At 42.6% G+C, this 12,602-nt stretch overlaps 1 long non-coding RNA gene across 1 annotated transcript; it reads left to right on the top strand.

The window, feature by feature from the left end:
* Window positions 1-6,309: 6,309 nt before the first annotated feature.
* LOC138797770 (uncharacterized) lies at window positions 6,310-10,855 on the top strand. Its single transcript, XR_011363992.1, has 3 exons — window positions 6,310-6,431; window positions 7,466-7,595; window positions 10,665-10,855. It is a non-coding gene; the product is annotated as an uncharacterized lncRNA (long non-coding RNA).
* The last annotated feature ends 1,747 nt before the right edge of the window (window positions 10,856-12,602 follow it).

The raw sequence follows: 12,602 nt of genomic DNA, 5'->3' as shown, positions 1-12,602 counted from the left end.
TCTTAGAAAAGAATTTAAAGTAGAGTAGTTGGAGTTTGTTTTATATTCTGCGGCGATCAGCAACGCTAATCTCCTGTGTGCTGAGTATAATTCTTATTCTTTATGGCGTTCTCTTTTATAGATGTTCTGTTGTATTAGCTATGCAAATATTGGTGTATAACACGTATTGTGCTAACCTGCTCCCAAGGCCAGGACCCGGAAGTTGTCTATCATCTTGTTATATGATATGCTTTAAAAGGGGCGTATGTATGTCAGCACTTGTTGCTTAAAAAAGGCCTGCGTTATACTGAACAGGCCGAAATGCGTTGTTTAATATACTATTGGGGTTCTAGTTACAAAATAATAGGACTGTCCACCGGCTGCCCCCACCCTGACGTACGTTTCGGCAGCCAGTGGACAGTCCTATTATTCACCACTTCAGTAATGTATTTTCCTACAGTTTGATACTCAAGTGTTTATTATCTCTGTGAGAGACATTTAGGTGTGTATTTTAACATCTCTATCAGATATAGTGCAAAAAAAAAATTTTTTTGTTCAGTTCACACCTTACTTTGTCCACCTGCACTACCCCCCGCTTGTACGTTCGTTGTTTTTAATATCTTTTCCAGTCGGGATTCATTGCTTTTTCTGTATTTATCTTGATCATGTTTTTTATCAATAAAGATTTTTTTTTTGTGATAAATTAGAGGTTCAGTCATTTCTTATAGGTTCTTTATTGGTCAGGACTACCCTTCCATGCAATGTGTATGCTTGTAGATATGTGCACCTGTATTCTTAATGTACCTTGGCACACGTGATCCCGAGCATGCAGCATTTGAGTAGCGGTGGCTGCAGAAGTTGAATGCAGCCCTAGGGAGTTCAGGAAAACATGGTTACAGCCACCAGAGCGTGCTCTTAGTTTGCTCAACTCTATGGGGGAGATTGATCAAACATGGTGTAAAGTGAAACTGGTTCAGTTGCCCCTAGCAACCAATCAGATTCCACCTTTCATTTTCCAAAAAGTCTGTGAGGAATGAAAGGTGGAATCTGATTGGTTGCTAGGGGCAACTGAGCCAGTTTCACTTTACACCATGTTTGATAAATCTCCCCCATAGACTATAACTATAACTAACTCAATCAAACTGATTACCGAAGGAGGACTGTATAGACCTAGGCTGGAAACACATGCCACAAATGGTTCATCCAATCAAATTAAGGCAAATGACTGTGTTACATGTCTACCTGGAACGTTATTTGTGCAGTCCTATTCACTGTCTAAAGGCCGTATTACACGGCACGACGTGAGGAGGAATCGAGCACCGACCTGTCAGGTCAGTCCTCGATTCCTCTTCATTCCCCACTCACTATTACACACACAAACATCAAGCCGGGAACAGCAGGAGGGGCCGCGGGGAGCTGCCCAGGGGCAGCTCAGATCCATTGAGAACAGCAGCGGTCTACTGCCGCCGCTCCTATAGTTTTGGGCTACGGACAGCAGACCATTGCTGATGTGATCATTTTGATCAAAATGTTGAAAGACGTGTATGTCAACTGATAATTGCCTTTAAAGGGGTAGTGCGGCGATAAAAAATTATTCACAGAATAACACACATTACAAAGTTATACAAATTTGTAATGTATGTTATGTCTGTGAATTGCCCCCTTGCCGTGTCCCACCACCCCCGCCCATGTACCCGGAAGTGTGATGTGCATTATACATTACCTGATCCGTGTCGAGACCGTCCGCCATCTTGTGCCAAACGTCTTCTTCATACGGACGGCCGAATCCCTGCGGCCGTCCCCTCTCCGCCGCGTCATAACTGTGCTCAGCGGCGATTGGCTGAGCACAGTTATGCTCAGCCAATCGCGGCTGAGGGGCTGATGACGCGGCGGAGGGGGGGCGGCGGCAAGGATTCGTCCGTCCGTCCAAAGATGGCGGACGGGCTCGACACGGATCAGGTAATGTATAATGCACCACACACTTCCGGGTACATGGGCGGGGGTGGTGGGACACGGGGAAGGGGGCGATTCACAGATATAACATACATTACAAAGTTGTATAACTTTGTAATGTGTGTTATTCTGTAAATAATTTTTAGCACCACACTACCCCTTTAAGCATGACCTAATCAGCCAAGTATGATCAAGTATAATCGTTTGGTGTAATAGGGCCTTAGGAAAATAAGGGTTCGGCATCATGAAGATATACTGGAGATTACATATAAGATCTTATTTGTGCTCTAAGGCTATGTTCACACAACATAAGTTCCATACTAATCACGGCCGTTGCTTACTACGGAACTTACGTTGTGCTGCAGCTAGAGGGAATCCAGGCCAGAGTGTATACACATAGGGGGACATTTATAAAGGTCCGCCCGAGGTGAATCTGCACCTTCTCCCTGGCGTACGCCTGCCGTATGCCCCGCTTGCCCGATGGGCGGGCTGGGGGAGCTTGACAAGGCAGGAAGGAGGCGTGGCCTCCTCCCGCGCCTCATTTATCATGATTTACGCCTGCTCGGAGGCATAAATCATGACCCACATTTACACCTGCTGGAAGCAGGTTCGGGCACCTCTTAGTGAATCCTGCCAGGAAAAGGGGGCGGGGCCTAATATAAGACCGGTGTACAAGTAAATCCCCCCATAGTATACACTCCGACCGGGATCCCTAGCGGCGCCGCAAGAAACTGACATCTGAATTCAGAGGCTGTAAAGATCATCCCGCCGGTACTGCAGCCACGATGATCTTTTCTGACCCCGCCCGTTTCATGACCTGGCCGGTGTCATACAATGAATGAACATAGCCTAAAGGTCCTTTTACATGAAGCGATTAATGGGCAAAACCTCACGATAAAGACCAAAACCTAGGGAATATCTGTCTGTGTAAATACAGCTACCGATCAAATGGTGGCGATAAATCGTTAATTGTTGTCTTTTAACATGTTCTAAAATTATCGTTGGTAATTGATCAATTGGTTACAGATCTGTTCGACCAATTGAAAGATCAGGATAACAGGATAATGGATAATGAGGTCTGGCCACCAGCTTGCCAGGCTGCTGGATTTGAAGTCTATGTTGCTCTGCTTCAGCTGCTGGTAAAAGCTGGATCCAGTCCTGGGAAACTTCTCCCAGTTTCCCAGCACTGGATCCAGCCTTTCCCTGCAACTGGGGAGCAACGACAGATTTCAAAGCCAGCAGCCTGACAAGCTGCCAGCCGATTCTAACAAAGCGCTTCAGTTTCTTTCTACGGTAATTTTTTCTCATTCCTACTCAAAACGCCGTATTACATGTAGCGATTATTGTTCAAAGATTCACTATTACGATTTGCTAGCGATTACTAGCGATTTGCTCATCTCTAATAGTTTCCCTTTTACCCCTGTTAAAGAGTCACTGTTGGATTTTTTTATTTTTTTTTGCAGAAATCAATAGTCCAGGCGATTTTAAGAAACTTTGTAATTGGGTTTATTAACCAGATATGCCATTATCTGCATTTTAAAAGCCTTTTCCCAGGTCCCCCCTCCCTCCTCTTTTCCATCCACTGCAAAAAATCAGGAAATTGTGATTTGTTGCATCAGACGTACCCAGTCTGTTCTATAGAGAGGGGAGAGGGGAGGAGGAAGGAGGGAGTTAGCTGACAGCAGAAAGCTGATAAAAGAGGATTACAGGCACAGAGCTGGGTGACAGCTGTAATCAGAGCTCAGAGCGGTCAGTGGTGACTGTCAGAGGAGATAAAGGGTGATGTATTTGTAGATTAACTCTTTGTTGTCCTGTTTTGGTGTTTTATTTAGCTCTTTCCATAGGAGAACAATGAAGACAGGGGGGAGAGCTTCAAACTGCTTTTTAATGATAAAAATGCATTTTTCGGCTAATAAACCCAATTACAAAGTTTCTTAAAATCGCCTGTACAATTGATTTCTGCAAAAAAATAAATAAATAATTCACGACAGTGACAATTTAACTTTAATATGCTGTTTATTATAGAAGAAAAAATACTCGTTAGTGGCATCTTGTGGTGAGAAAGCAATACTACTACTGTCATAGGGGAGCATTAAAGAACCCGACACAATATACCACAGTGCCGACTGTCACGTTCCAGCACAAGGCATTATTAGTGCAGTAGGCTCCAGTGTGAGACCTAGTGCTGTTGCTATATCACTTGTGATGAAGCAATGAAAGTTTTCAACTTTCACCGACACAGATATGCTTCATCTACATTCTCCAAATTATCCAGCTTGTCTTGGATGTTTTTTATCGCTTCATCTGACTCAGTAATTCTCATTTTAAGATTCTTGATCTTCCGGGTGTTGCTATTGATTTGAGCCAGAGCTATGTTGATAGAAGCATAAAGAAGATAAAGTTTCTTGACTAGAGATGATTGAACATTGGAAAATCTTAGGTTCTATAGAACTCGAACCTTCTCGAACTTTCCGCATTTGATTCCCGATGCCTTCCCGGTCCGTAGAGAAGGAGGAGACAGCCCAGGAACCGCCTGGAATTACGGGATTCAGCCTCGGTAATAGGCTGAATCAGCCTAGATAATAGGCTGAATCTTAGAATTCCAGGTGGTACCCGGGCTGTCTCCTCCTTCCCTACGGACCGGGAAGGCATCGGGAATCAAATGCGGAAGGTTCGACAAGGTTCAAGTTCTATAGAACCTAAGATTTTCCAATGTTCGATCATCTCTACTCTTGACCAGGAGGGGCTTTATTAGACGTGAGACCTCCTGAGCCTTTGTGGTGGAAGTCCCTGAAGTGGGAGAGGACACATCTCGTCAGAGGTCATGGAAGAGATTGATTGTGTAGAAGAGGTAGAATCTTTTGACTGTAGACTTGAGAGATGAGCGTCAAGAATGAGAGATGAGGGTCAAGGGTTTTTGAGCAGTAGTAAGAAATTTTCATGGGTCATGGTCTGCATAGCGAGGTCTACAGCCCTGTACTCTGACCCTTGAAGTCTCCCTCACCTTCCAAATCATAGCAGATCCACTTCAGGCTGGGGCTTACATCAGAGGATAGGACTGTGGAGGTAATAGCTTTATAGCCGTAACCCCTCTATCCCTGGTTGGCTGCCATTATTGGTCAGGACTACCCTTCCATGCAATGTGTAGCTTAGCTGTAGATGCAGGTGGATTGTGCTGCTGTTCTGCATATATATCCGGTGCTTGTAGGTGATAAGGAGACCTATATTCTTAATGTGCCTTGGCTGAGATGCTTATGGCTCAGCCTGTGCAGCAGTATGGTGGTCTGTGCCAACTTAAAGGAGACAAGATGGCACAGCTCAGGGCTACCATCAGGAATTTCATGGCTTCATACAACCAAAGTTCCTGGGCCTCCCCTACTAAAAGGGGAGACATCTTAGGTTTCTCTCAGTTCCCCCTTCAGTCATAAGTGACTTCTCTTTCGGACAAAACCTTAGTGGGCCCTGTGCAAGTAAAAAGTGCACCTGGATTCATCTGTGGCCTGTGTCTGTGGTTGCAAATGCTATCAATACCACTACAGACCATACAGACCCTGTGAGGGATAACAGAGCAGTTACATCCAGTGACTCACAGGTGATGTCACTGAACAGTGTTATTCACATTCCCTTTCTTCTCCATCCAGTCCAGGCCAGACTGCCATGGCAACAGCCACGACTCATTCCCAAAGAACCTTCCAGATGCCCCATCTATAATATCCAAGGAACAATAATGATGCCCCCCCCCTCGCACTCCAAACAGCAGGGCACCTAAGTGGGTTTGGGGAAATATAGGTTGGTTATAGGATAGACAGGTTTCCCTAGTAGGTAGTTCATACATGTGGATGTCAGAGGACTCGTCTGATCACGCCCTGTACAGGGAACCTGGCGTCTCATAAGTCCACTTGTGCTCTGGGACACTGCTTGCGATAGTCTCTTGTAGCTTGAGCTGGCATTTTGGATGGGATTGGATTGCTTGGTTTTCTGACCTCTTTGCCTGTCCTTCTTACCTCTGTTTTTGCCTGCTGTTTTTGTACTGTTATCTCTGGTTTGACTTGTATCTACCTGACTATTCTTTATTGTGTTTTTTTGTCATGTCTAGTTCACTTATAATGTAGGAGCTGTTGCCCAGTTGTCGTAGACTGCCTAGGGTCGGCTGTCAAGTAGGCAGGGACAGTCTTGGGGGGCTCATACTGTCTGTCTCTGTATTCCATCCAGGTCCCGGGTTCCCTTACACTGACATCATTATTTAGAATATGTAATATGACATATTTCCACAAGGTGGCATACCTCAACCACACAAAATAAAAAGACTCACCCTTCAATGTACCTCTTATCAGATAGCTTTATTTTTTTATGCTTGCTTTTGTGCCATCTCACAGCTATTGCTGAGGTGATTGGAAGCCACTTTCTTTGTGCATATCTAAGACCTGCCCCATGTGATCTCTCTCTAGCTGCATTCAGAACATAATTTTCACACCAAGAATGTCAATGTGCCTTTTTAGGTGAGACTATTGTTTATTTTTTACTTGGGGCCAAACAACTATGTGGGGGTGAAAAGGGAGGATTACTACTGTGTGGGAGCACAAATATTTGCCTAACTACTGAGTGGGGGAAAAGGGGTGCCTAACTACTTTGTGGGAGCACAATCTGAGAATATAAGTGCTTCTTACATGCAATGACGTGAGGCTGAAGGTTTTGGTATGTTAGTCATGTCATGATTTTAGCAGGTTGTCTAATATGAAGATGTACAGATGTACAGAGATGCTTTGCATCCATCACACATAGGTACTTGGTGAGGAATACAGATAGTTTTTGGACAGGCGCAAACTAGATAAAGGGGACAGAAATATAGTTGATGAAGATGATTTCTGCCCCAACCAGTTAAGATGAATACATGGTTCAAGGACTGTGATTACAAGTAGCGGAGCTCAGATCACTATAATAAATCCCAAGGTCAATGGCCAACCTTTTACCAAGGGTAGAAAAATATTTGGAAAAAATGTTACCACTAACTGAACCAACAGCATATTACATCGTGCCTAGTCTTCCAGCGCAGACGGCACTATATTAGCTATTGTGAGGGGTGTATTATATTAATCTCTTCATTCCTCCATGAGCAGTATTCATGTGCACAATATAGACTGATTAGACTACAATATATTGAACTAACAGCTTGGCATATACTGCATTGGGCAGTACTGCTGCCGTTCTATAACAATATTGTCAGTGCGGCAACATTGAGTATATCAATGAGGAGAACTTTTTAAACACACAGACTGTGCTATTATCCAAGTATACACCTAGGCTGCCTGTCATTGTCTGTATAGGACAGCTATCTGACAATTTTATAGATATGAACATCTGATATTTAGTACCAAAGATTTTAAATATTGATTTTATTTCTCTTTATGTGCCTGATTTTTTATGTTGATACCACATCTAAATATATATTTGTATCCTTTTTAATAAAAAAGTTTATCATTTTTATAGTAGTACGCCCTAAAGGATTGCTCATATTTATTTTTATTTCATACAGGGATATACTTTGTATAAGAAAGATAGAGAAGAAAGAAGAGAAAGAGGGATATCCATCCATATTAAGGATAGTCTAAAATCAACAGTCATCCATAATACATCCATAATGACTTAGAAAATCTCTGGGTTTGGTATGTTGTATGCAAACAAACTAGGTATTTGTCCTTAGGATAATTGTTACCTATAGGCTTCTGGGGCAAACTAAGGATTATGGTAGCATGTTGGTGAATGTCATTTTCCAAATGGCAGTATAGGTAAATATACCTTTATTGATGACCAGGTGAATAGCTACTTCTGCTCATTGTTTCAGATTTAAGTTTTCCAGAGGCCAATGTTTCAGAGAAACTTGCCTGTTAAGAGTTTAATAAGGTGATGGGTCCAGATCGTGTTCACCTTAGAGTTGTTGAATAACTCTGATCAGTGATTGCTGCTTCCCTGACGCACCCCTTCTAACAGGAAATGCTCCTGAATATTGGAGAACAAGAACAACCATAAGAAGGGTAGTAGAAAAGAGCCTAGTAACTTCAGGCCAGTTAGCCTGACATATATAGTGGTGAAAATGATGGACAATTAGGTTGGGTAGGTAAGGTTATATACATAGGAGAAGGTTTGGTAGGTAAGGTTAGTGACATAGGAGAAGGTTTGGTAGGTTAGGATAGTGGTATAGGAGAAGATTTGGTAGGTAAGGTTAGTGACATAGGAGAAGGTTTGATAGGTAAGGATAGTGACATAGGAGAAGGTTTGGTAGGTAAGGATAGTGACATAGGAGATGGTTTGGTAGGTTATGTTAGTGACATAGGAGAAGGTTTGGTAGGTAAGGTTAGTGACATAGGAGAAGGTTTGGTAGGTAAGGATAGTGACATATGAGAAGGGTTGGTAGGTAAGGATAGTGACATATGAGAAGGTTTGGTAGGTAAGGATAGTGATATAGGAGAAGGGTTGGTAGGTAAGGATAGTGACATATGAGAAGGTTTGGTAGGTAAGGATAGTGATATAGGAGAAGGTTTGGTAGGTAAGGATAGTGATATAGGAGAAGGTTTGGTAGGTAAGGATAGTGATATAGGAGAAGGTTTGGTAGGTAAGGATAGTGATATAGGAGAAGGTTTGGTAGGTAAGGATAGTGATATAGGAGAAGGTTTGGTAGGTAAGGATAGTGATATAGGAGAAGGTTTGGTAGGTAAGGATAGTGAAATAGGAGAAGCTTTGCTAAGTGGTCCAAACAATGGAAACTGCAGTTCAATGTTCCCAAATGTAAAATAATGCACTTGTGAAAAAGTGCCCGGTGTTGTTGTGTCATTTGGTTCTTGTATACTGGTATTTTTGGTAGCTGTGTGACATCCATAGAGATATACAGTATGAGGCTATGTTCCCACACAGTATTTTTGCTCACTATATTGGTCAGTATTTTTCAACCAATACCAGGAGTGGATTGAAAACACAGAAGGGCTATGTTCCCACACTGTTGAAATTTAGTGGATGGCCGTTATTTGCCATTAAATGACAGTCATCCACTAAATTTCAAGAATGTGTGAACGTAGCCTTTCTGTGTTTTCAATCCATCCCTGGTTTTGTTGAAAAATACTGAGCAAAAATACTGTGTGTGAAACATAGCCTGATACATAGAATATTGTTTTATAGCTTTGTTAATTTTAACATGTTTATACAGTATGTATTATTTTTGGGGCAGGGGAAGGAGCTTGGTGACAACCTTGATGAGAAGGCTAGTTCTGGGCTGTGGCACAGGGGTGGGGTAAACTCTTAGCTTTATTTTGTGCTACCAGTTCTTGTAATAACACTGCTTTACCCACACCTACAATGATGGCACCTGCATTATTAACTCTTGCCATGCCCTCAGGGCATTGCATTGTAAAAGGATTATGCTGTTGGAGTAGAATTATAAGAGGCATATATACTAGCATTGTTAACAACAAGTTTTATGATGGGAAAAAACAATACCTTAGAAAAACATATATTTTATACATTCATATAAGAGGTAAAGGGAGTTTATCTTTAAATGGGGATTGTCATTCAACTTCAACTTGTCCTAGAGACATGTCAAAAGTTTTGAATAGTTTTCTGGCTAAGCTTTGCCATTTCTGTCCCCCTGCCAGAGACATTCTCCATTTTGAGCCTGTGGAGATCTCAGCAGGCTGGCAGTAAAGCACTTAAAGGGGGACTCCAGGAAAAAAATGTTTTTAAATCAACTGGTGTGAGAACGTTATACAGATCACCGTGCCCGCTAATTAAGTATTTAGATGCAGCTGTCAAAGTTGACAGCTGCTTCTAAATACTTATTGTAGTCCTTCCCTGTTGGTCTAGTGGGCGGATCGCCCCCCCCCCCCCCCCGCAACGCGACGGTATCTTCATACGGCTGGGGTCTGCACCGTAATGGCGCTGCTCCCGACTCGGCACTTTATTGCTTTCGGCTGCAGGAGGGGAAAGCAATCGAGTGCCTATCTCATTGATCTATGCAGTATATCTATACTGCATAGATCTCTATGAGAGATCAGTGTGGATATACTAGAAGTCCCCCAGGGGAAATAACCCTAACCCCAGGGGGGCTTCTAGTATATGTGTAAAAAAAAAGTCTTTTTATTAATACACAACCCCCTCCCCTAATAAAAGTCACAATCACCCCCCTTTCCCCATTTTTCAAATAAAAATAAATAAACAAATAAACAAACATGTTTAGTATTGCCGCGTGCGTAATCGCCTGAACTGATAAATTATCACATTCCCGATCTCGCATGGTAAACGGCGTAAGTGTAAAAAAATTGCAAAGTGCAAAATTGGAGCTCTCCTCAACAGTATCAAATCCCCATAGAAAGCCTGTCTTTTTTCGGACAGTTCCTGTCATGGGCAGAGGTGGCAATAGAGAGCACTGTGTCAGACGAGAATGAATACACCGCTTCCTGCAGGACATACAGCCGCTGATAAATACTGGAAGACTTTTCGTCAGATTTTCAAATTTGTATAACTGACACCAGTTAATTTGAAAATATTTTTTTTCTACCAGAGTACCCCTTTAATCTTTGGTGGGAGTCTCAGCACCCAGACCCTGATAGATCGAAACTTTTAGAAAACATTTATTATGTTAATACAATAGTAATACAAAAGTAAGCAATTTTGCAAATGGTTGTCATAAGCAAAATTGCTTAATTTTGTATTTTGACCCTCTTCTCTTACTTTATTGTATACAGCTTATTCCATCACAAAGCGAGGATGGCCGGGCTGCTGACATCTTCAGGTGGTCGGAACGTTGGAACTTGGTAAATATACCATTCCAGCTGTCTCTCTCTGAGATCACTTACATCTCCAGGGCTAGTGGATTGTCCCTTGAGACATCCCTGCGACTCAGCTGCATCCTATCCTTGTTTCCTCCATGCTGAATCAGTCAGGTGAGAATACCCCTTTAAGTAATTTTTTAAATTGAGGCCTAGCAGGTTGGAATAGGAACATAATAAAGAAGCTATACTTACCCATTCCCGTGCCGACACAGTCGCAGTGCTATCAGCGTACTGTCAGCATCCGGTCTCCTGTTTTCTTCCATTTCTTGTGTTGTCACAACCTGCTACCCGCTCAGCCGGCAGTGTTCCGCCTCAGTCACTCTTTGGCTAAGCGGGCATTTCTCAGCCAAGTTGGGACATGACAATAGCGGGAGTTAGAGAAGGCTGACGGGGGGTCGTGAATGGCGCCGCTGAGGCAACAGCCCTTAATAGGGTATCTAGTGCAAGCTGCCTAGTGGGTCTTGGTCCACCTTGTTTCCAGTGCATATTCAACACCCGTTTTGGTTGGTGACATTACGACAAAATTACCCATGTATAGTACGGTGCTGGTGCGGGGATCAATGGAGCCGCGTCATAGAGGGGAGGGGGTTTCCTCTCACTGGGGGCGGGCTGGCCCGCTTCAGTGCTCCACCCACAGCCGTGTACTCGTGAATAGAACGGTGCCGTATACAGGAAGCGGGCTACGGCGGCCCGTTCTATACATGGGTACATTCGCTTTAAATCAGGAGACACATAACAAGCCTCCTGCACTATATGGAGGAATCGAAGAGACAGAGCCATGTTCTCTCTCCTTCATTACACTGTATAGGCAACGTGAAAAACTCATACTGGGAAATATAACAATTAGCAAGAGAAAAGGCTAAAATACTATAATATGAGAAGGTGGTGCTATATACATATGTATATTACAGGTGCAACTTGGTTTTATAACATCTCCATAAAACATTTGTCAGTGATTTTCATCCCGCTTGTGTGTTAAGCCCTTAAACTGAGGTTGGCACCCTTGGGTGTTACGAAGAGGCGGTTGGCTCGCCATTACCCGTAATAAACTTTCAGCATTATGTTTTTTTCCCCATATAAGTAAGTAGCTGGTGAGACCTTTCTTAGCTATTATGCTTCAGTCTGTTTGTCATATATAGGTTATTGAAATACATAGAAAAGAATGGAAGACACAAGTACAAAAGAGGAAATTCACAATAGGCGTGAGAATTGTACATGACATTGCAATGGCCCTTGCATGACTCCTACCATCAGTAAAAACAAATGTTATAGTATATAGTGGGGAAAAGCTTTATGTTTTGCCCAAGTCAGGATGATCAAGTGTTATCTGAGTTTTTTTTTTAATAGATCAGTACTATATATATATATATATATATATATATATATATATATATATATATATATATATATATATATATATATATATATATATAGTAGGAGTCCAGTAAATCCCCTGCAAAGATGTAAAGTTATATGATAGCCTAATGGTCGCCTGCAGCTACAACTTGGGGGAGCTCAGGAGCTTACTGCATACAGGTTTATTATTGCATCCAGTGATTGCTCAGCTCTTTTATTGAATGCCAGGAGCAATGCTGTATTTCCATATGAGCGTGGGAATCTTGTGTTATCAGTCACATTTGCTATTATTATGGATGATCCTTATCAGCTATCAGAAAGGTTTGCTAAATAAATAAGGCTCGATTCCCCCCCTCCCCCCCCGTAAAGACACTCATGGTGCAGCGTCAGATGAAAAATATATCAGGGCCAAGAATCTCATAGTGCACTAAGGTCCCATTAAGCAGGGTTGCACTGACGTTACTGCCGGCTGCCATCATGGCTGTGATTAATATA

Source organism: Dendropsophus ebraccatus, chromosome 7 (genome assembly GCF_027789765.1).
Source record: "Dendropsophus ebraccatus isolate aDenEbr1 chromosome 7, aDenEbr1.pat, whole genome shotgun sequence".
NCBI classification, from domain to species: domain Eukaryota; kingdom Metazoa; phylum Chordata; class Amphibia; order Anura; family Hylidae; genus Dendropsophus; species Dendropsophus ebraccatus.
The sequence above is the reverse complement of the archived record's forward strand: the minus strand, read 5'-3'. Positions and strand labels throughout refer to the sequence as shown.